This window comes from Eleutherodactylus coqui, chromosome 6 (genome assembly GCF_035609145.1).
Source record: "Eleutherodactylus coqui strain aEleCoq1 chromosome 6, aEleCoq1.hap1, whole genome shotgun sequence".
Taxonomy (NCBI): Eukaryota; Metazoa; Chordata; class Amphibia; order Anura; family Eleutherodactylidae; genus Eleutherodactylus; species Eleutherodactylus coqui.
The window spans coordinates 8,874,090-8,895,485 of record NC_089842.1 but is presented as its reverse complement, the minus strand read 5'-3'; the positions used below and the strand labels follow the sequence as shown (position 1 = coordinate 8,895,485).

At 53.6% G+C, this 21,396-nt stretch overlaps 1 protein-coding gene across 2 annotated transcripts in view; it reads right to left on the bottom strand.

Moving 5' to 3' along the window:
• LOC136631797 (myosin-10-like) overlaps positions 1 to 21,396 on the bottom strand; it is a 150,640-nt gene that overhangs the window by 111,752 nt on the left and 17,492 nt on the right. The window contains exon 1 of one of the 2 annotated variants that reach the window (XM_066606164.1): positions 8,403 to 8,561. The exons of the other annotated variant lie outside the window; for it this stretch is intronic. The gene's annotated coding sequence lies outside the window, so the exon portion shown is untranslated. Of the gene's footprint in view, positions 1 to 8,402; positions 8,562 to 21,396 lie in introns of those variants that run through there. 2 annotated transcript variants of the gene reach the window in all.

Genomic DNA, 21,396 nt, shown 5'->3' with positions numbered 1-21,396 from the left:
CGAACGGGTTCTCTGTGGGAGAGCAGCTAGTCTCGGCTTGCTTGAGGGCCTTTTACACGGCCGATTACCGCCCGGTGCAAACACGGCAGATGTCGGCTGACGGGCAGGCACACACTTGTTTGGTGGCAGCTCACATTCTTTAAGGGCCTCCGGAATGAGGCAGCGATCAGGTGATGCCACCGGGACCAGATTTTCGACTGCTCATTGCCGATCCCTCCGCAGTGTGAATGTGCCCAGCGATCCGAGGACGAACAACAAACACTTTCGCTGCTCACATTTTTTTTTTAAGTAGACACAAAAATGATCATTTATCCCTCTGTGTAAAGATGGCGTCCAACGCCAACGACCAATGAAGCGGGCTTATACGGACCGGCATATAAAAATGTAAAACTAATGAACACTGATCAGCCATCCCGTCGCCCAATCAGCTGCGGGCAATGATCTGATGTGTAACGACCCCAACTACGTGGGCAGATGTGCTGCCGGCAATACGGAGTAGGGGCGGGCGGTGGTCCCCGTACGGCTGGCGTCGGTCCGTATAAAAGTCCCTATAAAGAAGCGCGATCGGCACTTGTTGGGGCAGATAATCTGTCCATGTAGGAAGCCCCGAGGCCTCCGGAACACATTCTGTAGCCGTGTGATGTATGTGCGATTCCACGGACCGCACACGGCTGCCATATAACCTATGGCTCTACACACGGATGTCTTTCACGTGGTCCGACAGTCCTTGTAAACAACCCTTACGGCCTGCCCCATTCCTGTCCGTTTCACAGATGAGAACGTGCTGCGTACGGCGGACAGAACGCGGACGGTCGCCCGACACAAGCTGCACTTGGTTCGCTCTGCCCCGACTCGCAGTAATGGATAGCGCGCCGAGTGTTACATTCAGGTTTCACCCCTTTCCCAAAACAAGTAGACACAAATCAGAAGCGACTCCGATCGGCACTCATCGCTGGCATTAGTCCTCTTCCAACAAGCCAGATTTTCCCAAGACGTCACCCTCCACGGAAGGCGTATTGTAACTTGTCGGCGGCGCGGGTCCCACCAAGAGTAAGCAGAGAAGCCTTTGTGACGAGTCAAACAGACTGGAACGTGTTTGTTATCACATCGCGGCATTATAGGGGTGCGACATTCTTCAGCTCAGCTCTCCGGTGGACACATAACGGCCGGTACCCCCCTCCGAGGGCACTGATACACACTTGTAGGAGCGCTGCTGAACGTGCGCGCATTTACTGCCAATTTGGTCCTTCTTGCCTGCTCTTTTCGGCACATTTACTTCTGCCGCCTTCTTGCAGATAGGCAGGGAATACAAGTATCATCCGGATATTATCGCTCCGCAGACTGACATGGGTGATTAGAGCCAGCGATACGGATACAAATAAGACACGCCCAGTAAATAGGGTTTACGCTGTCCGCATTTGCATATATATTTACTCCATAGTGGGAAAAAAAAATTGAACTGAAATCAGACGGAAATAAAGCGTCCGATTATCAATGGTTTTATTCACATTATGTTATTTGGCCCATCATGTGTTTTTTCCTGTTTTTTTTAATGTTCCTGAAAATGGGGGGGGGGGGCACATGAAAGTTACACTGAATATATCATTAAAGCATGTAAAAACATGCATAATACAGACTGAAGATACGCGGGTGTGAACGAGCCCTCACACAGACGGCCGTCAGCCGAGTGGACAGGCTCTGAATGGCGGCAGCGGGCGCTCTGGTGGCCACTTATGTCCCCCGAGAACGTAAGGGTGAAGCATGATTAAACCCATCATGTCCAATCCTTCTCCACCCCCCATCATCTGCCGTCCGGAGAGTCAGGACTCCTACCCCATACACGGTCACTGGTCCTCTGCAATCACAGGCTCGGCCAACCATAAGCTGGCAATACACTTTGGGTACCGAGCTCCGCCAGCTGCTATTCCTTGAAACAAATGCGCACAACATGCAAGCGCTCTGAGCAGTGAGGCCCGCCCGTCCTGAACCTCAGCGCACGCTCACGTGGCATATTTTGGTACGGCGCTGCCTAAATCCGCTTATAACGTGTTACATTCATTTGAATGGGAAATCCATGTCGCCGTCTTCACAACAGAAATGTCCAAGAAAGTTGGGAATATTGCGAAATGAGATTTTGAAAGCACAATCGTTACCAATCCCTAAAAGAGGGAAGAATGGGAAGCATTTAAAGAGACCAGGATGGATGAACACAGAACTTGCACACATGTTAAAAAGAAAGAAATATATGTTCATCAAATGGAAAGAGGGGAATATCTAAAGAAGAATACAATGGGGTCTGCAGAAACTGTAGGGCAAGTGTCAGAAAAGGTAAAGCTGATAATGAATTGAGGCTTGCAACAGAGGCCAAAAACAATAAAAAAAGGATTTAGGGGAATATGTCAAAAGCAAAAGAAAAGTCAAAGATGCTATTGGATGCTTACAGGATGAAAATGGTGAATTGGTTAAGAATGATTTTGAAAAGGCCAAACTTTTAAATTCCTATTTTGTATCTGTTTTCTCTCAGAAAGTAGATGTAACCTCAACTGATCTTCCCTGTGCTATTGGGGGAATAAAAGAATGCAGGCTATCTGTAAGCAGAGAGATGGTGAGGGAACACTTAGCTAACTTAAATGAATCCAAGTCTCAAGGTCCAGATGAATTACATCCTAGGATATTAAAGGAAGCAGCGGAGGTAATTGCTGAACCGCTTGCCATAATCTTTGAAAATGCCTAGAGAACAGGAGAAGTCCCAGAAGATTGGAAAAAGGCAAATTTTGCCCCTATCTTTAAAAAAGGGAAGAAGGTGGATCCAGGAAACTACAGGCCTGTGAGCCTGACTTCTATACCTGGAAAAAGCTTTGAACAAATGATTAAACAGCATGTAAGGAAGTACTTGGATGAAAATAGAGTAATTAACCAGAGCCAGCATGGGTTTGTAACAAACAAGTCATGCCAGACTAATCTAATGTCCTTCTATGACAGAATCACCGACTGGGTTGATCAGCGAAATGCGGTGGATATAGTAAATCTTGACTTTAGTAAAGCATTTGACAAAGTATCTCATACCATACTTATTGAAAAAATGACCAAATCTGGGATTGACAAGGCAACTGTTAGGTGGATTCACAACTGGCTGAGTGATCGTACTCAAAGAGGGGTCATAAGTGACTGCACATGCAAGAGGAAGAATGTATCAAGTGGGGCACCACAAGGCTCTGTCCTAGGCCCAGTGTTGGTCAACATTTTTATAAAATGATCTGGAGGAGGGAATTGATGGGAAACTGATCATATTTGCTGACGACACAAAGCTAGGAGGGATAGCTAACAGTAGGGAAGACAGAGAGTATTCAAAAAGATCTAGAAAAGCTTGCACAGTGGGCGACGACTAACAGAATGGTATTTAACAAGGAGAAATGCAAAGTCCTACATCTGGGCAAGAAAAATGAAGAAAGCACATAGAGAATGGGAGGAATTGGGCTAAGCAGCAGCACATGTGAAAAAGACTTGGGTATGCTAATAGACCATAGACTGAACATGAGTCAACAATGTGATGCAGCAGCCAAAAAGGCAAACACAATTCTGGGATGTATTAAGAGAAGCATAGAGTCTAGATCACATGAGGTAATTACCCCCTCTACTCTTCCTTAGTCAGACCTCATCAGGAATACTGGGTCCAGTTCTGGGCACCCCACTTTAAAAAAAACACATAGACAAACTGGAGCAAGTTCAGAGAAGAGTTACCAAGATGGTGAGCGGTCTGCAAATCATGTCCTATGAGGAACGGTTAAAGGATTTGGGAATGTTCAGCAGAAGAGAAGCCTGAGAGGAGACTTAATAGCTGTCTACAAATATCTGAAGGGCTGTCACAGTGCAGAGGGATCAGCCCTATTCCCATCTGTACAAGGAAAGACTAGAAGCAATGGGATGAAACTGCAAGAGAGGAGACACAGATTAGATATTAGACAGTGAGGGGGATCAATGAGTGGAACAGGTTACCACGGGAGGTGGGGAGTTCTCCTTCAAGGGAAGTGTTCAAACAAAGACTGGACAAATATCTGTCTGGGATGATTTAGTGACCCTGCAGTGAGCAGGGGGTTGGACCCGATGACCCCGAAGATACCTTCCAACTCTACCATTTTAGGTTTCATAAAGCGCAAGTTACTTCCTGTCCACAGTATAGGGAATAACTTGCTTATCTGAAACCCCCAGCAATCCCCAGGACTCCCATGTCCCCCTCAGTCACTGCAGGGGTTGCTTCCCCCCTATAGTGACATCACTGGGATCGGAGCACCAGCTGAGAACATGCAGTCAGCCCTCTATTCCCTCCAATGGTACCAATGTAAATTCCGAGCGCAGACCACTTGTGCATCTCCGGCAGTCCCGATGACCGTGAAATGCGTTCTGGTGTGACCAGCACTCTAGTGGGTGAGGAGGATGAGTGACCCCCATTCTGGAGATCGGCTGGGGTCTCAGCAGTGAGACCATATTGATCAGCAAGTTTTTGCCTCTCCTATGGATAGGGGGTATACTGGAATTTCTGGTACAGCCCCATAACACGGATCTGCACCAGAAATTCGTCAAACAGAAAGGCAAATCCACAGCTTAGTCACAGATTCTGCTGCGGCTTCAGCGATGGAATCCATGCTGAAAAATCCAACTCAGATTCTGTCAGCGCCGCGGGGCCGGATATACACCACATAGTGGACAGGCCAACTCCTGTTCCTCCCGGCCCCAAACAGATGCCCCCTCAATAAAAAGAGGGGCGGTCGGACGCAGTCGGGGCCATTAACATCAGTATTTCAACAGCTCAATCAGATGGAAGTTGTAAAAATACAAAAATGGTAACAGAACTTCTAAAGAAGACGCCTCATTAATCTGCTTCGTGATCGGTCAGCTACAGTCATGCAGGTTCTGCACCATCAAGGTAGATCCATTATAACCTACACATTACCCAAGAGGAGCAACAGAGGAAACAGCCATAGAAAGGTCTTCTCAGCGAGTAATCTGGAGGTCCAGTCTTCAGCCTCCTGACCATATTCTAAGGTGCTTACTGTCTCTTCGGATCTAGGCCTCTGCGGTCCTCGCAGCGACCGACCCGGTACCAGAGCCGAGAGTGGGCCATAAGCAGGACCGACCAGGTACCAGAGCCGAGCGTGGGCCATAAGCAGGACCGACCCGGTACCAGAGCCGAGAGTGGGCCATAAGCAGGACCGACCAGGTACCAGAGCCGAGCGTGGGCCATAAGCAGGACCGACCAGGTACAAGAGCCGAGCGTGGGCCATAAGCAGGACCGACCAGGTACCAGAGCCAAGCGTGGGCCATAAGCAGACCATTTCCCTGCTAGGATATCCGGACTGCCGTCTCCGTGGTCAGCAGTTACAGTCCCAACCACACGGCCAGCGTGTCAACAGAATGACCATGCCTAGATGTAAAGCAATACCTCTACTCTACGGCCTGCAGTGTACGGTTGGCTCTTCCTTCTTCCACTGATCTTCTCATCTCACCACTTCCCTGCCGCGTCTACGTTTCCCCGGGATGCCGCCATTCTCCCTTCTCGATGACAAGTGACCGCTGCAGCTAATCCCATGTATCAACACCGCCGAGATCACGCCTGCGGCTAATCACTGGCTGCAGAGAATGGCGGCACACCAGTGGCAGCGTCGGCAAGAGATTCCTGCTTTTGTTATTGTACAACCTTGTAAGCTGTTAATGAGCTTCCAGCAGGCGGCATCCTGACAACTGACAACGGACCCTCGTACACGGTAGCCCATTCTACAAACAGCAGGGGGCGGAGCTCGTTACTGCCGTTCCCACGGGATCGCCGGTGTGGGAATGAACAATCGTTACGATAACAGCCTGCCCCCGTCCCGGCAGCACATCTCCCCGTTTACACGGCCAGCTCGTTTATTACATACGTGCCGCGCACTCAGAGCGGCCAGTGAACGCTGATGCCGGATCATTGCCCGTGTAAAAGAGCCTCAGGCTCAAACGAACGGGTCGGATCCCAGCAGCGACCCTGCGGTCTGTAAGTACCTGCATGGCGGAGGACCGCAGGCAGTCATGTGCAGCACCGGCTTGCTTTTTTTCTTTGTATTTCTCGCGCTGTTGCCTAGCGATGACATGAGTAACTGCGACAATGTTACTGCAATGGAGGCCGTCCACGCGGATTCCACGACACAATACAGTGCGCTGCAATTTTTCTTCTGCTCGCAGAATACGCAATTTGTATCCATGGGTGTGAAGGAAAAAAAAACAAAAAACGAAACTACAAGCCTTTTAATGCCAGCGTTTTACCGTGGACGGCGAGCGTGAAATCCGCGATTCCAATCCAGGCATGAGGCCGCCTTAAGGAGGCGTTCCGGTCCGCAGTCGTGTGACGGGGATTCAGGTTTTCGGAGTTTGTAAATAACCTTTTGTCTGCATTTCATTAAACAGTTGTAATCTGTTACCATCAAATAATAACGTATCCGCCGCTGCGCCAAACTAAACACGCTGTAATCGCGCTCTTCTGTGTTTATTGTTATCACTACAGAATGTGCCAAGAAAACATGTTCCTGCCAAGGCATCTGTAACGCTTTCATGTGCACCTACCTGCCACCTACCTCCCACCGCAGGCTGCATGTACTGTAATGACCGTGTCTGCTCCGTACCGCCGCGGGCAGCGCCATAATGACCGCCATCTACAAACAGCCGCGCAGCATTTCATTACCCAAGAAACGTGCAAAGCTCTAGAATATCAGGGAGAAAAAGGATATACAGATGGAGAAAACGTAACCCAACGCCGACAGCGAGCCGAAACACGTTATATTAACCCCTTAGTCACCGCAACACGCCTTTTTACTAACATCACTAATGGGCTGTAAACCGGCACATACACCTTTATAAGGCGGTGGCTCGGCGACTACTGACAGCGGGGCTCCTGCTCCAACTGCCGAGCATGGAGAAATCTCAGATCCTAACCCCTTACATGCCACAATCAGTAGCAACTTAAGCATGTAAGCAGATGACAGGTACAGGGGGCTCGTTCTGTCACCCCACAGTGCGATCTCAATGTACCATGTATGCCATGTAACTCAGCTTATTAGGCCCCGCCTCCTACGGAGCCTAATAGGCTGATGTCATACACCTAGTATAATGCACTACAAGTATTGCAGTGTAGTAGCTTAGAGATCAAACAATCACATCTTCAATTCCCCTTGGGGGACTAAAAAATAAAAAAAAGTGTTAAAAAAGTTGGATAACGTTTAATTTTAAAAAATGCCAGAATTGCTATTTTTCCTTTGTTCACCTATCAAAATACGTAATAAAAAGCGATCCAAACGTCACCCGACCGCACACCGCTACCAATAAAAACTACCCAAACAACAAGCCCCGCGGAGCTCCGCTGCCATTATGGATCTTACATGTGGTGATGGTTTTTCTTTAAGGACTCCTTCACACGAATGTGTGAAATAAGCAAGAAGCAGCGTGAGACGCCGCGCAAAACACATCTGGACCTCATTAGACTAACTAGCGCTTTATTCCACTGAAGGGGTGCGTCGCACGCCTGTGAACCGGCCGCGCAAAAAGTACAGCAGTATGCGAAGTCACGTGCGCAAATCTGCCTCCTCTAACCTCGTTCGTTGCGCTGCGGCGAGGGTTTTGGGCGTTCAGTCGTGCCAATGTCGCCCTAAAACTGTGCTTTAATTGTGCAAAAATAGTAAAAAAGATAAAATCTATAATAAATTTGGTGTCGCAGTAATCGCGCCGATCAGATGCGATTACTGAATGGTGAACGCATTAAAAACAAAACCCCAAATCCCTGGCGGAATAGAACTTGTTTTACCATCTCCTCCCAAGAAAATGTAATAAAGCGTATGCCGCACTTCACACGGACCCCAGACTGGAACCATTAAAAAAAACTAAAACCACACAAGTCCTCCTACAATTGTGTCCATAACTTACGGCTCCAGCGATGCGAAGACGCAAACGGTTAGATCCTTTGGGCACAAAATACTCGTCACTAAGGGGTTAACCCAACAAAAGTGAAGTGTCAAGTTAAGCTTTGCTCCATCCGTACTGCCCTACAGTAGTTACAGGACCGGTTACATCGATTCACTTCAAATATCATCCCATTATCCTCTAGAAGGATGCCGGCGACCAAGTGTCCCGGGCATGCTGGGAGTTGTAGTTGCACAACAGCTGGAGAGGCGCAGGTTGCAGACGGCTGTTCTACATGGAGCCAATATGAGAAGCGCAGCCAGAAGTCTCCCGACTGAACACATCGCCACGTCCGACCCTCTCTGTAGGAAGCCATGGGGAGCAGCGAGCCCGGCACACACGACCTCCCACTAATCCCCTGGACTATCCGGATATCGGGCTCATCCCCGGGACGGCGGGGAGCCGTGGAAGGAGGATCCTACCTGCACTCCAGTCACGGCGATCGTCCTTCCCAACCAGGAAAATAAGAGAAGAGCAGCGGCGGCGGTGGTATCCAAGGTGCGAGCGGCAGCTCCAAGGTGGCAGCAGCAGCCGCTGTGCATCCACAGCCTCGGCTGTCAGTGCAGGTCCGGAAGGAGAGGAGGGGGCAAAGGTCCCTGATGTCACCGGCGAGGAGGGGCCAGGCTCTGCACCATCATACCTGCACACAGGGATGGGCACAAGACATTCTGACTAAGGTGGGAAAGGTTTCCTGATTGCAACGACAATTGTTACTTTGTTCCAAAACTTTCTGCCAGAGAAAGAAACAAACTTTCTGCAGTTATTTCACTTCTGTGATGGAGAACAAAAGCCAAGAGGAGAGCGGGGCGCCAGCACATTCCTGTGCTCCTTCCAGCTGCGGTCAGATGGGGCTCAGAACAAACTCCTATCAGGGCTTCTAATTAAGGGGGAACTCGGCTTTTATGAAAGGAGTCATTATTATGGAATCAGCAGTTCTGCTACTTTCTCATTTATGTTCTACTTCAGTTCTTCCCCAATTTCAAGTTTCCTTCTTAGAACAGGAACCACAGGAGCAGCCGAACGCTCCGGGACCGCAGGGTGTTAGAGCCGGGACCAGAGAAGCAGCCGAACGCTCCGGGACCGCAGGGTGTTAGAGCAGGAACCACAGGACAGCCCAACACTCCAGGACCGCAGGGTGTTAGAGCAGGAACCACAGGACAGCCCAACACTCCGGGACCGCAGGGTGTTAGAGCCGGGACCAGAGAAGCAGCCGAACGCTCCGGGACCGCAGGGTGTTAGAGCAGGAACCACAGGACAGCCCAACACTCCAGGACCGCAGGGTGTTAGAGCAGGAACCACAGGACAGCCCAACACTCCGGGACCGCAGGGTGTTAGAGCAGGAACCACAGGAGCAGCCGAACGCTCCGGGACCGCAGGGTGTTAGAGCAGGAACCACAGGAGCAGCCGAACGCTCCGGGACCGCAGGGTGTTAGAGCAGGGACCACAGGACAGCCGAACGCTCCAGGACCGCAGGGTGTTAGAGCAGGGACCACAGGACAGCCCAACACTCTGGGACCGCAGGGTGTTAGAGCAGGGACCACAGGAGCAGCCGAACACTCCGGGACCGCAGGGTGTTAGAGCAGGAACCACAGGACAGCCGAACGCTCCGGGACCGCAGGGTGTTAGAGCAGGAACCACAGGACAGCCGAACGCTCCAGGACCGCAGGGTGTTAGAGCAGGAACCACAGGACGGCCCAACACTCTGGGACCGCAGGGTGTTAGAGCAGGGACCACAGGACAGCCCAACACTCTGGGACCGCAGGGTGTTAGAGCAGGGACCACAGGACAGCCCAACACTCCGGGACCGCAGGGTGTTAGAGCAGGAACCACAGGACAGCCCCACACTCTGGGACCGCAGGGTGTTAGAGCAGGAACCACAGGACAGCCCCACACTCTGGGACCGCAGGGTGTTAGAGCAGGGACCACAGGAGCAGCCGAATGCTCCGGGACCGCAGGGTGTTAGAGCAGGAACCACAGGACGGCCCAACACTCTGGGACCGCAGGGTGTTAGAGCAGGGACCACAGGACAGCCCAACACTCTGGGACCGCAGGGTGTTAGAGCAGGAACCACAGGACAGCCCAACACTCTGGGACCGCAGGTGCAGCTTAACGCTCCGGCGCCGCAGGGTGTTAGAGCAGGAACCACAGGAGCAGCCCAACACTCTGGGACCGCAGGGTGTTAGAGCAGGAACCACAGGACAGCCCCACACTCTGGGACCGCAGGGTGTTAGAGCAGGGACCACAGGAGCAGCCCAACACTCCGGGACCGCAGGGTGTTAGAGCAGGAACCACAGGAGCAGCCGAACGCTCCGGGACCGCAGGGTGTTAGAGCAGGGACCACAGGAGCAGCCGAACGCTCCGGGACCGCAGGGTGTTAGAGCAGGAACCACAGGACAGCCGAACGCTCCGGGACCGCAGGGTGTTAGAGCAGGGACCACAGGACAGCCCAACACTCTGGGACCGCAGGGTGTTAGAGCAGGGACCACAGGACAGCCCAACACTCCGGGACCGCAGGGTGTTAGAGCCGGGACCACAGGACAGCCCAACACTCTGGGACCGCAGGGTGTTAGAGCAGGAACCACAGGACAGCCCAACACTCCGGGACCGCAGGGTGTTAGAGCAGGAACCACAGGACAGCCGAACGCTCCGGGACCGCAGGGTGTTAGAGCCGGGACCACAGGAGCAGCCGAACGCTCCGGGACCGCAGGGTGTTAGAGCAGGAACAACAGGACAGCCCAACACTCCGGGACCGCAGGGTGTTAGAGCAGGGACCACAGGAGCAGCCGAACGCTCCGGGACCGCAGGGTGTTAGAGCAGGAACCACAGGACAGCCCAACACTCTGGGACCGCAGGGTGTTAGAGCAGGAACCACAGGACAGCCCAACACTCTGGGACCGCAGGTGCAGCTAAACGCTCCGGGACCGCAGGGTGTTAGAGCAGGAACAACAGGACAGCCCAACACTCTGGGACCGCAGGGTGTTAGAGCAGGAACCACAGGACAGCCCAACACTCTGGGACCGCAGGGTGTTAGAGCAGGAACCACAGGACAGCCCAACACTCCGGGACCGCAGGGTGTTAGAGCAGGAACCACAGGACGGCCCAACACTCTGGGACCGCAGGTGCAGCTTAACGCTCCGGGACCACAGGGTGTTAGAGCAGGAACCATAGGTGCAGCCCAAGACTCCGGGACCGCAGGGTGTTAGAGCAGGAACCACAGGAGCAGCCCAACACTCCTGGACCTCAGGGTGTTAGAGCAGGAACCACAGGAGCAGCCCAACACTCCGGGACCGCAGGGTGTTAGAGCAGGAACCACAGGACAGCCCAACGCTCGGGCACTGCAGGGTGTTAGAGCAGGAACCACAGGAGCAGCCCAAGACTCTGGGACCGCAGGGTGTTAGAGCAAGGACCACAGGAGCAGCTCAACACTCCGGGACCTCAGGGTGTTAGAGCAGGAACCATAGGTGCAGCCCAACACTCCGGCGACGGCCCGGGGACCACGGCGGCGACGGCCCGGGGACCACAGCGGCGACGGCCCGGGGACCACAGCGGCGACGGCCCGGGGACCACAGCGGCGACGGCCCGGGGACCACAGCGGCGACGGCCCGGGGACCACAGCGGCGACGGCCCGGGGACCACAGCGGCGACGGCCCGGGGACCACAGCGGCGACGGCCCGGGGAACACAGCGGCGACGGCTCGGGGAACACAGCGGCGACGGCTCGGGGAACACAGCGGCGACGGCTCGGGGGGAACACAGCGGCGACGGCCCGGGGATTTCACCTTCTCACTTTACATACTGATTTGTGTACGATTTGACTGTAAGTCACGGAGAGTAAACAGCACAATGGCACAGCTGAATATCTCGGCGCTCAGAGGGCGTCCATGGCACCGCACCTCTGCCCGCCATAATACCGCCGGGTGCAGGAATATGCCAGGCAGGACGTCCTGCCAACCACAATGCCGACAGAACAGTATCACAGACATAATGGCCAATCACAATGAGGCGGGTGGATAGAATCGGAGTACAAGGAGCTACAGTCCACCCCAACTGCACTAATACTACTATAGATTAATAGGGTTCTCCTCATTGGGCCGATCCTGGACAATAAGCGGAACAGAAGGCGCCCCCTGCTGGAACCAGCGATCAGTCGTCTACACAATCCATCACATCAACATCAAAACTGACTGGTCAGTTGCTGCCTGATAGATCTCCCACGATAGGTGGCGCTGTCAGCCGGCAATCATCTACCCCAACAGGCGGCGCTGTCACCCGGCAATCATCTACCCCAACAGGCGGCGCTGTCACCCGGCAATCATCTCCCACGATAGGTGGCGCTGTCAGCCGGCAATCATCTACCCCAACAGGCGGCGCTGTCACCCGGCAATCATCTACCCCAACAGGTGGCGCTGTCACCCGGCAATCATCTACCCCAACAGGTGGCGCTGTCACCCGGCAATCAACGTCATTCACTTAACCTGCCGGTTCTAATGTTATGGCTGATTAGTGCATATTGCAATATTCACAATTATTCCTCGTTTTGCAGTATGGAAATTGACTATAAATGATAGGTTGTTAATTGCGTAATTTAAGCCCCGTCGGCTGCTTCTGCATCATCCAGGGCCTTCGTCACGCTATTATGTGCGACTAACGAGGATCACAGCACAAAGACAAGCGTGACGGACACATTTACACAATCATCGGGTTACACGGGAAGGATAGACTTCCGTGGGTCCGCAATGGATTCTGTCAGAGACCACCGTGTATTAGCCACATGAGCGAACATGCTTTCAGATCCTGCCGGTATAACATGGGTTATCGATGTGGTAGACCCGAGGGAGAGCCGGGCATCAATGCACCATGACGGCGGAGTTTATATAGCAGTAACACGGTCACCGCAGAGCTTAATCTGTTGGGTGGTTCTGCCACGCGGCTGGCGTGGACCCCTGTGTCACTGACTGATGGGACTGTAGACCACGCCTGAGGACTGCTCTAAGGGGTCCTTGGGGTTTCATCCTTGAACTGCTTTTTGGGGGGGGATCTGGTCTACATGGGCCTTAAATATCCCCGAGCTGAACTTGGTCTCCTATAAAGCAGACTAAAGGTTTACATGGGTCTACTATTGTCCGAATAACCGCTTGTAAGAATTACCGGCGTTGTCTGCCTGTAAACTACAGGCCATCGATAATAGAGCAATGGAGTTCTGCCAATCAGCTGCTTGACAGACTAAAGCGCTCACACTCTAAGGCAATTTCTGTAGGAAGTAGACAGCTCTGTTCTAACTGCAGTGGTCAGGATTGGTATTGCAGACCATTCATTTCAATGGGAACTTTGCCTGTAATGCTGAGCCTGGCCACTGCAGTGGGAACGGAGCAGTTTGTCTCCTGCAGAAATCAGCTGAGCACATCAGTGCACCTGCTTGGTGAAAAGGTCATTGTCAGGGGTCCCAGGTAACGGACCCTCGCTAATCTACTATGGATGGACTGTCCTCTATGTAGAAGCCATCAATAGTTTACAGCCTTTAATGTGACGGTTGTTCTTTGTAGACACGGCCACCAACAGGGTGACAAGACAGAATATGTTCACTAGTCACTAATTACTTTGTTTCAGCCCCCCTAGACTCTGCTTCTACCCCAGCAGCGACATCCCTGTGACATGAGCGCTGCCCGAGTACTCGCTGTCTGTGCGCCATTTATTTAGACGGGGTAATACCGCAGTGTCTGCTGCTCCGTTATCTCCGGTCGCCCGCTGAGAGCAGCGCCAATGCTCTTGCACCACCAGCGCTGCAGTCACTCTCCTCCGCGCTGCAGCGGGTGCAGTAACCCTGCAGTGAGGAGGCCGGGGGATGCGGGACCCCCAACCATCAGCAAGTTATCCCCTATCCAGTGGATGGGGCATGTCATCTAATCCTGGTACAGCCCCGCCTGGGCATCGGTCGGTACCTATAGGAGATGCAAACGGTGGCATCTTATTAAAGTCCATATAAAATGCTAGCAAGCAGTGCAGCAGAGCCGACGCCGCGCCTTCGCCCACACCCTCGCATCACGCAAGACTTCGAAATGGGATTGCAGGTGGGAGGAGATCAAAAACACATGTTTTTCCCCACTTCCAAAAAAGGGCAGAAATTGCACGGCGGCGGCGGCAGCAGCAGCTCACCACCCTTGGGCCCGCCGCCAGGAACAGGAGGTGCCGTCACCCAGGTAGGGTGTGTTCTGTATGTGAACTGAAATACTTGGACAATGACAGAAAGACAATCTGCAGGGTGGGGCGATGATAGCGAGCGGCTGCCAGAAGTCGCACCTTACACCCCGCGCCACTGGAATCCACTGCTGCCTGAGAAGTCTTGTAGGGAAGCAGTGCAAGGGTTAATGATTAGCATCTGCAGTCCGGCAGGTAACGAGGAGTCCAAAAAAAGACGATTAATAATGTGTAACAATCGGGCAGGAGGGGGACGACTTCATGAAAGGTCCATCCGCTGGAACCCCGCTGACCCCGGTGACTCCCTGACTGAGGGGTCCGATGGCTGCTGCCCCCGCTGGGCTCGCGCCCCCCTGTATATCTGCCAATGAATAAAGCAGCTCTCCACCCGCTCGACCATCGCTCCCCGTCAGCGACAGCGCTGGAAATCACAGACTACGAACGCTTCGCCATTTTGGCAGGGTCAATTAAACGAATGGACCAGCGACACCATGCCCGTCCTCAGGTGCAGGGACGGCCGGGACACCGCTCATTGGAATCAGTGGGGTGTCAGGGGTCAACCCCCCCCCACCAAACAAAAAGTTAGCCAGTATTCTGTGGATGGGAGAGAACTACTTCTTAAAGGGATAACAAGTGCCGATAACTACCAGATTGGTGGGGTCCAACCGCTGGGACCCCCACTATTGTCAGAACGGAGGTCTCATGTTTCCATGGGCACGGCTGCATTATTTCCGTGGGACTGCCGGAGATAGGAGTGCGGGAACTCAACTACCTCATCAGCCTACGGAAGTCAATGTGGTGGGGAGGAGCATACAGAGCAGTCCTATGAGTCCACCTGCGGGTCAGCAGGCTTCCCCTCCACTAGTTACACTTCGGTCTCTCGCACATATATGTGGTGACTAATGAGGGCAGAACACAAGATACACCATGTTGTCAGCAGGAAGGCGACATAGAAGGGGGTGAAAGTGCATTTTAGACACATTCTTCAGCCCAGTGTTGGCCGCCTCACTGACTGCAGTCCCCAGCAGACCCCGTTGTCAGCTCTACACCTGGTGACATCCCCCCACCAGACCCCGTTGTCGGCTCTACACCTGGTGACATCCCCTCACCAGACCCCGTTGTCAGCCCTACACCTGGTGACATCCCCCCACCAGACCCCGTTGTCAGCTATACACCTGGTGACATCCCCCCACCAGACCCCGTTGTCGGCTCTACACCTGGTGACATCCTCCCACCAGACCCCATTGTCGGCCCTACACCTGGTGACATCCCCCCACCAGACCCCGTTGTCAGCCCTACACCTGGTGACACCCCCCACCAGACCCCGTTGTCAGCTCTACACCTGGTGACATCCCACCGCCAGACCCCATTGTCGGCTCTACACCTGGTGACATCTCCCTTACCACACCCCTTGTCGGCCCTACACCTGGTGACATCCCCCCACCAGACCCTGTTGTCAGCTCTACACCTGGTGACATCCCACCACCAGACCCTGTTGTCAGCTCTACACCTGGTGACATCCCCCCACCAGACCCCGTTGTCAGCCCTACACCTGGTGACATCCCCCAACCAGACCACGTTGTCAGCCCTACACCTGGTGACATCCCCCCCACCAGACCCCGTTGTCGGCTCCACACCTGGTGACATCCTCCCCACCAGACCCCGTTGTCGGCTCCACACCTGGTGACATCTCCCTTACCACACCCCGTTGTCGGCTCTACACCTGGTGACATCCCCCCCACCAGACCCTGTTGTCAGCCCTACACCTGGTGACATCCCCCCACCAGACCCCGTTGTCAGCTCTACACCTGGTGACATCCCCACACCAGACCCCGTTGTCGGCTCTACACCTGGTGACATCCCCCCACCAGACCCCGTTGTCAGCTCTACACCTGGTGACATCCTCCCACCAGACCCCGTTGTCAGCCCTACACCTGGTGACATCCTCCCACCAGACCCCGTTGTCAGCCCTACACCTGGTGACATCCCCCCATCAGACCCTGTTGTCAGCTCTACACCTGGTGACATCCCCCCATCAGACCCCGTTGTCAGCCCTACACCTGGTGACATCCCCCCACCAGACCCCGTTGTCGGCTCTACACCTGGTGACATCCTCCCACCAGACCCCATTGTCAGCCCTACACCTGGTGACATCCCCCCACCAGACCCCATTGTCAGCTCTACACCTGGTGACATCCTCCCACCAGACCCCATTGTCAGCCCTACACCTGGTGACATCCCCCCACCAGACCCCATTGTCAGCTCTACACCTGGTGACATCCCCCCACCAGACCCCATTGTCAGCTCTACACCTGGTGACATCCTCCCACCAGACCCCGTTGTCAGCCCTACACCTGGTGACATCCCCCCATCAGACCCTGTTGTCAGCTCTACACCTGGTGACATCCCCCCATCAGACCCCGTTGTCAGCCCTACACCTGGTGACATCCCCCCACCAGACCCCGTTGTCGGCTCTACACCTGGTGACATCCTCCCACCAGACCCCGTCAGCCCTACACCTGGTGACATCCCCCCACCAGACCCCGTTGTCAGCTCTACACCTGGTGACATCCCACCGCCAGACCCCATTGTCGGCTCTACACCTGGTGACATCCTCCCACCAGCCCCAGTTGTCAGCTCTACACCTGGTGACATCCCACCACCAGACCCCGTTTTCAGCCCTACACCTGGTGACATCCCCCCACCAGACCCCGTTGTCAGCTCTACACCTGGTGACATCCCCCCACCAGACCCCATTGTCAGCTCTACACCAGGTGACATCCCCCCACCAGACCCCGTTGTCAGCTCTACACCTGGTGACATCCCACCACCAGACCCCGTTTTCAGCCCTACACCTGGTGACATCCCCCCACCAGACCCCGTTGTCAGCTCTACACCTGGTGACATCCCCCCACCAGACCCCGTTGTCAGCTCTACACCTGGTGACATCCCCCCACCAGACCCCGTTGTCAGCTCTACACCTGGTGACATCCCCCCACCAGACCCCGTTGTCAGCTCCACACCTAGTGACATCCCCCCACCGGACCCCGTTGTCAGCTCTACACCTGGTGACATCCCCCCACCAGACCCTGTTGTCAGCTCTACACCTGGTGACATCCCCCCACCAGACCCCGTTGTCAGCTCCACACCTAGTGACATCCCCCCACCGGACCCCGTTGTCAGCTCTACACCTGGTGACATCCCCCCACCAGACCCCGTTGTCAGCTCTACACCTGGTGACATCCCCCCACCAGACCCCATTGTCGGCTCTACACCTGGTGACATCCTCCCCACCAGACCCCGTTGTCAGCTCTACACCTGGTGACATCCCCCCACCAGACCCCGTTATCAGCTCCACACCTGGTGACATCCCCCCACCAGACCCCGTTATCAGCTCCACACCTGGTGACATCCCCCCACCAGACCCCGTTATCAGCTCCACACCTGGTGACATCCCCCCACCAGACCCCGTTGTATACTAGAAAGTATTGAACAATATGGCGCTCCGACTGACCCCATGAAGTGCAGTATAAAATGTGTCACAAGAGCGGTTAGAGTTGTTTAGTGCATTAATGAGGTGTGGTGCTGGGCAGGGGCAAATACTACGCTGCCCAGGAGGCCGCTGGCACACGCTACGCTACCCGGGAGGCCGCCGCTCATACAATGGGACTCTGGTAGTAAATCATCCTTAATGTGTTGTGCAGAGTACAAAATTAAACTACGTGCAATTAGCAAATCACAAAGTAACCAAAAGCATTCAGAACGCCATGTCTGTCCGCGAACGGCAGAAGCGGCGGCACAATGGCGTAACCGACCTTGTGGGACATAAACAGAGAGCGGTGCAGAATGGCCATGAAAGCTTCTGCTCCATCGCCTGCGCTTCTAACTGTAAGGGGCTTCACATCCGGGGGCAGATCTACTATTCAAAATCCACAAAACTGCAGTAGAACCGTGTCCTGGGGCGCGATCACGCGTTACGGAAACGCAGAACTGTAAAATACAGCTACAGTCCAGCAGGAAATCAGCTTATTCCTATTCTCTGTGTGAGCGTGCGCGGTAGTAGTAAACTTGTGACCCCGAGAGGCCGGCCGCTACACGGATTACGGGATTTTAGACACTTTTTCCAACTCATCTGATTAGGGGGCGGAGCTTTGTGAAAAAGGGGTGTGACCAAAACCGCACAAGGTATGCTCGCCACCCCCCGCGGTTAGCAGTGAGCCCCCGCCTAGTCTAGATGACCCCGGCCTCATTGGAAGTCACTCCGATCGCTGGATTCTCCCATCTGCCGCACTCCGGGGTCATGGGGGGGAATTTCCTTATACGGCCGTGAGAAGGCCGGGGGTCTAATAAAGGTCCGTTCATATAATATTAGCATTTAGAGGTCATCTCTACTTCTAGGGGCGACTCTTCTGGGGCACCCTGACTTCTGCTTGGTATTGCGGTCGGCTGCGGGCCAAGAGCAGAATCACATCGGCCATTCACATTTTCGAGGCAGCTGGAGGATCCCCAACCCGCTCCGCCTCCATTCACTAGCGATGCTCCTTCCTGTGTAAAAGCACCGGAGCGATCCTCTAGGGGGCGATCCATCAGGCATCTGCGCCTGAGAGGTTGTCCTGGATAGCAGTCAGTCCAGCCTCACCAACAGATCTCCTATTACAAGTCAGTCTGCAGCTTACTGTATACAGCGATATGTAGAAGCTGCAGAAGACAAACTGCAAAAATGATCGCCTGCCTAAGATACATGCATGAAAGTGAACAGAATGCTCCCTGAAGGTGTACATGGGCTTTAAAGGGTTTGTCTGGTTAGTGGACCACCCCGCTTCAATAGGACCCCTATAATACTTACTCCTCCGCGGCCGTCAGGATCCAGCGCTGGGGTCCCGCTGAGGTCCCAGTGATTGATGATGTCACTGCTCGCTCTCCTGGCATCGGCGCTCACTTCCTGAGGAACGCGACACTGCGGCCTCTCATTGGCTGCGGAGGTCACCTGCTTTCCTGTGACATCACCTGATACAACAGAAGTTGGGACCAGGGCGAGACTTCAGCGCTGGATCCTGGCGGCCAAGGAGGGGTAAGTAGACTTGTACCCGGACATCCCCTTTAAGGGAGGTTTACATACAGGCTTTTGTGGCAGCTTTTAATTCAATGCTTTGGGCCGAAGCCAGAAGTGGATTGAAAAAGAATGGGAAGTCTAGAATGAAAGACTTCTGTCTCATTCACATTCCGGATGCTGTAATCCGCTGTGGATCGACTAGGACCAACTAATGCAGTAACCCGGTGGCATCCTCGCGGGCGGCGCGTCCTATAGAGCAGCGGGCACACGCAGTCTCCTCTCCGACTAGAGCAAATAACGGCGTTCCATTACTTGGCACTCGCCGAGCTCTCTAATCCTTCCATCGCCTCCTTGCTGCTCTCTCAACAATAGCCCAAGTATGAGGTAAGGACGGCGGCGGCGGCGGCTCCCACGTGTACCTACCTGCTCATTACTTCTAGACTCGCAGCAGTAATTACCGCCACTTACTGCTCGCCACTCCGACTTGTTACAACTGGTTACTCCGGCTTAGATCATCCCTGCATCACATTACAGCCGCTCTCCAAGGACCCGGGAGGTCTGAACGCACTTGTTACGGAAGTCTTCAGGAATATACGTGTCCTTCTTAAAGGGAATGGGAGATGCACAACCCCTTTAAGAATGCGGGACTTGGGGAGATCAGCTGATTGCACCAAGTCCCACTCTTGGCACCCCCACTGATTTTGCCAGGGAAGTTGCAGCCGCAGTAGGGCAACTACCATGACAGGGGTATTAACGGGATTGGTCATCCTGTAATAACCGGACGGGAGCCGGTCTTACTGAGTGGCTCTCTGTTTTGGGGCGCCCCCTTCTATGATGTTCGCATGACCCAATAGGGCCTACTGTATGAACAGGGGGACGCATCTTGATACAACCCCTAAAACTGACACATCCCAATACGTTAAACAAACATGAAGAAAAATAAAATATGTCCAAAGGATGCCTTAAAGGGGTTGTCCACTTGTAAACTATAGATGGTCCATCATCAGGTCGGGTCATTAATAGTAGATTGGCGGGAGTCCATTACCAAAAGAACCCCTGCCTATTAAATGTTTGCTTCCTGCATAAATCAGCTAAGGCCTTGCAAACAGCTCTAGTCCACTATAGTGGCCAGGCCTGGTATTGCACGCTGAATTCACATTCATTTTAATAGGAACTTGACCTGTGATACCAAGTCTGGCCACTATAGTGGGAACGGAGCTGTCTGCTTCCTGCAGAAATAATTCCACTGCAGGAGAACAACTGCCCAGAAAACAGAAGATCAGCTACTCTACTGTCCTGAGGACACGCCATGTCTGTGGCAGCAAATCACCCGATCACACGAGCAGAAAAGCGAATGACAATTATTTTGCTACCACATAAAAGATTGACTTCCTGTAAAACGAACATTTGTTCATCAGGTGATCGGCGGCCCCTTCACAGGGCCCAATAATCAGGCCAGGCTCTTAGAAAGGTTGTCTACCCTCAAGAGAAGTCATCAAGAGCTGAACAGCAGGGGGCGCCAATCAACTGATTCCCAGCACCGCAGTCACTACAGACGGCGATGGAAGCAAATAGCGCTGTCTGTATTGCAGTGGCCCGGGATGGTATTGCATTGACTTTAATGGGAGCTGCAGTTGCAATGCCAAACTGGCCTGCTGAAATACAGACAAGAGCCCGCGGATCAGCTGACTGACGGCGATTCCCTATAGCAACGGACCAATCATTAATAGAGAGTTCCAAATGTCCTGGATGACCCCTTTAAGCGTGTGCCTGTTAGCTGCCCCCCCCCCCATGGGCTGACATGTTGTACATGCGTGCCTCAGATCATTATCTCTGGACTTTGCCATGACAGATGCCGCTTCCTCCGTGGTGATAAGGATGGAATTTTTACAAGAACAGATAATTAAAAAGTGGCGGCACATGGCAGCCATCGGGGCTGAAGGTCAAGGCTTCAGCTACAAGGACCAACTCACTAGCTGCCTCATTGGGGGGTTTGCCTTCCTCTGGATCAACAAGGGGGGCAGAAACTGGCTGATGGGCATTGTCTTCACTCAGCCTAACATACTGTTACATTATTGTCTAGATAGAAGAGGGCCGGACGACCCCGGAGGTAGGTAGGCGACCTACCTAGAGACCTGCTGCTGTAGACATTCACCTGGCTGAGGAAAC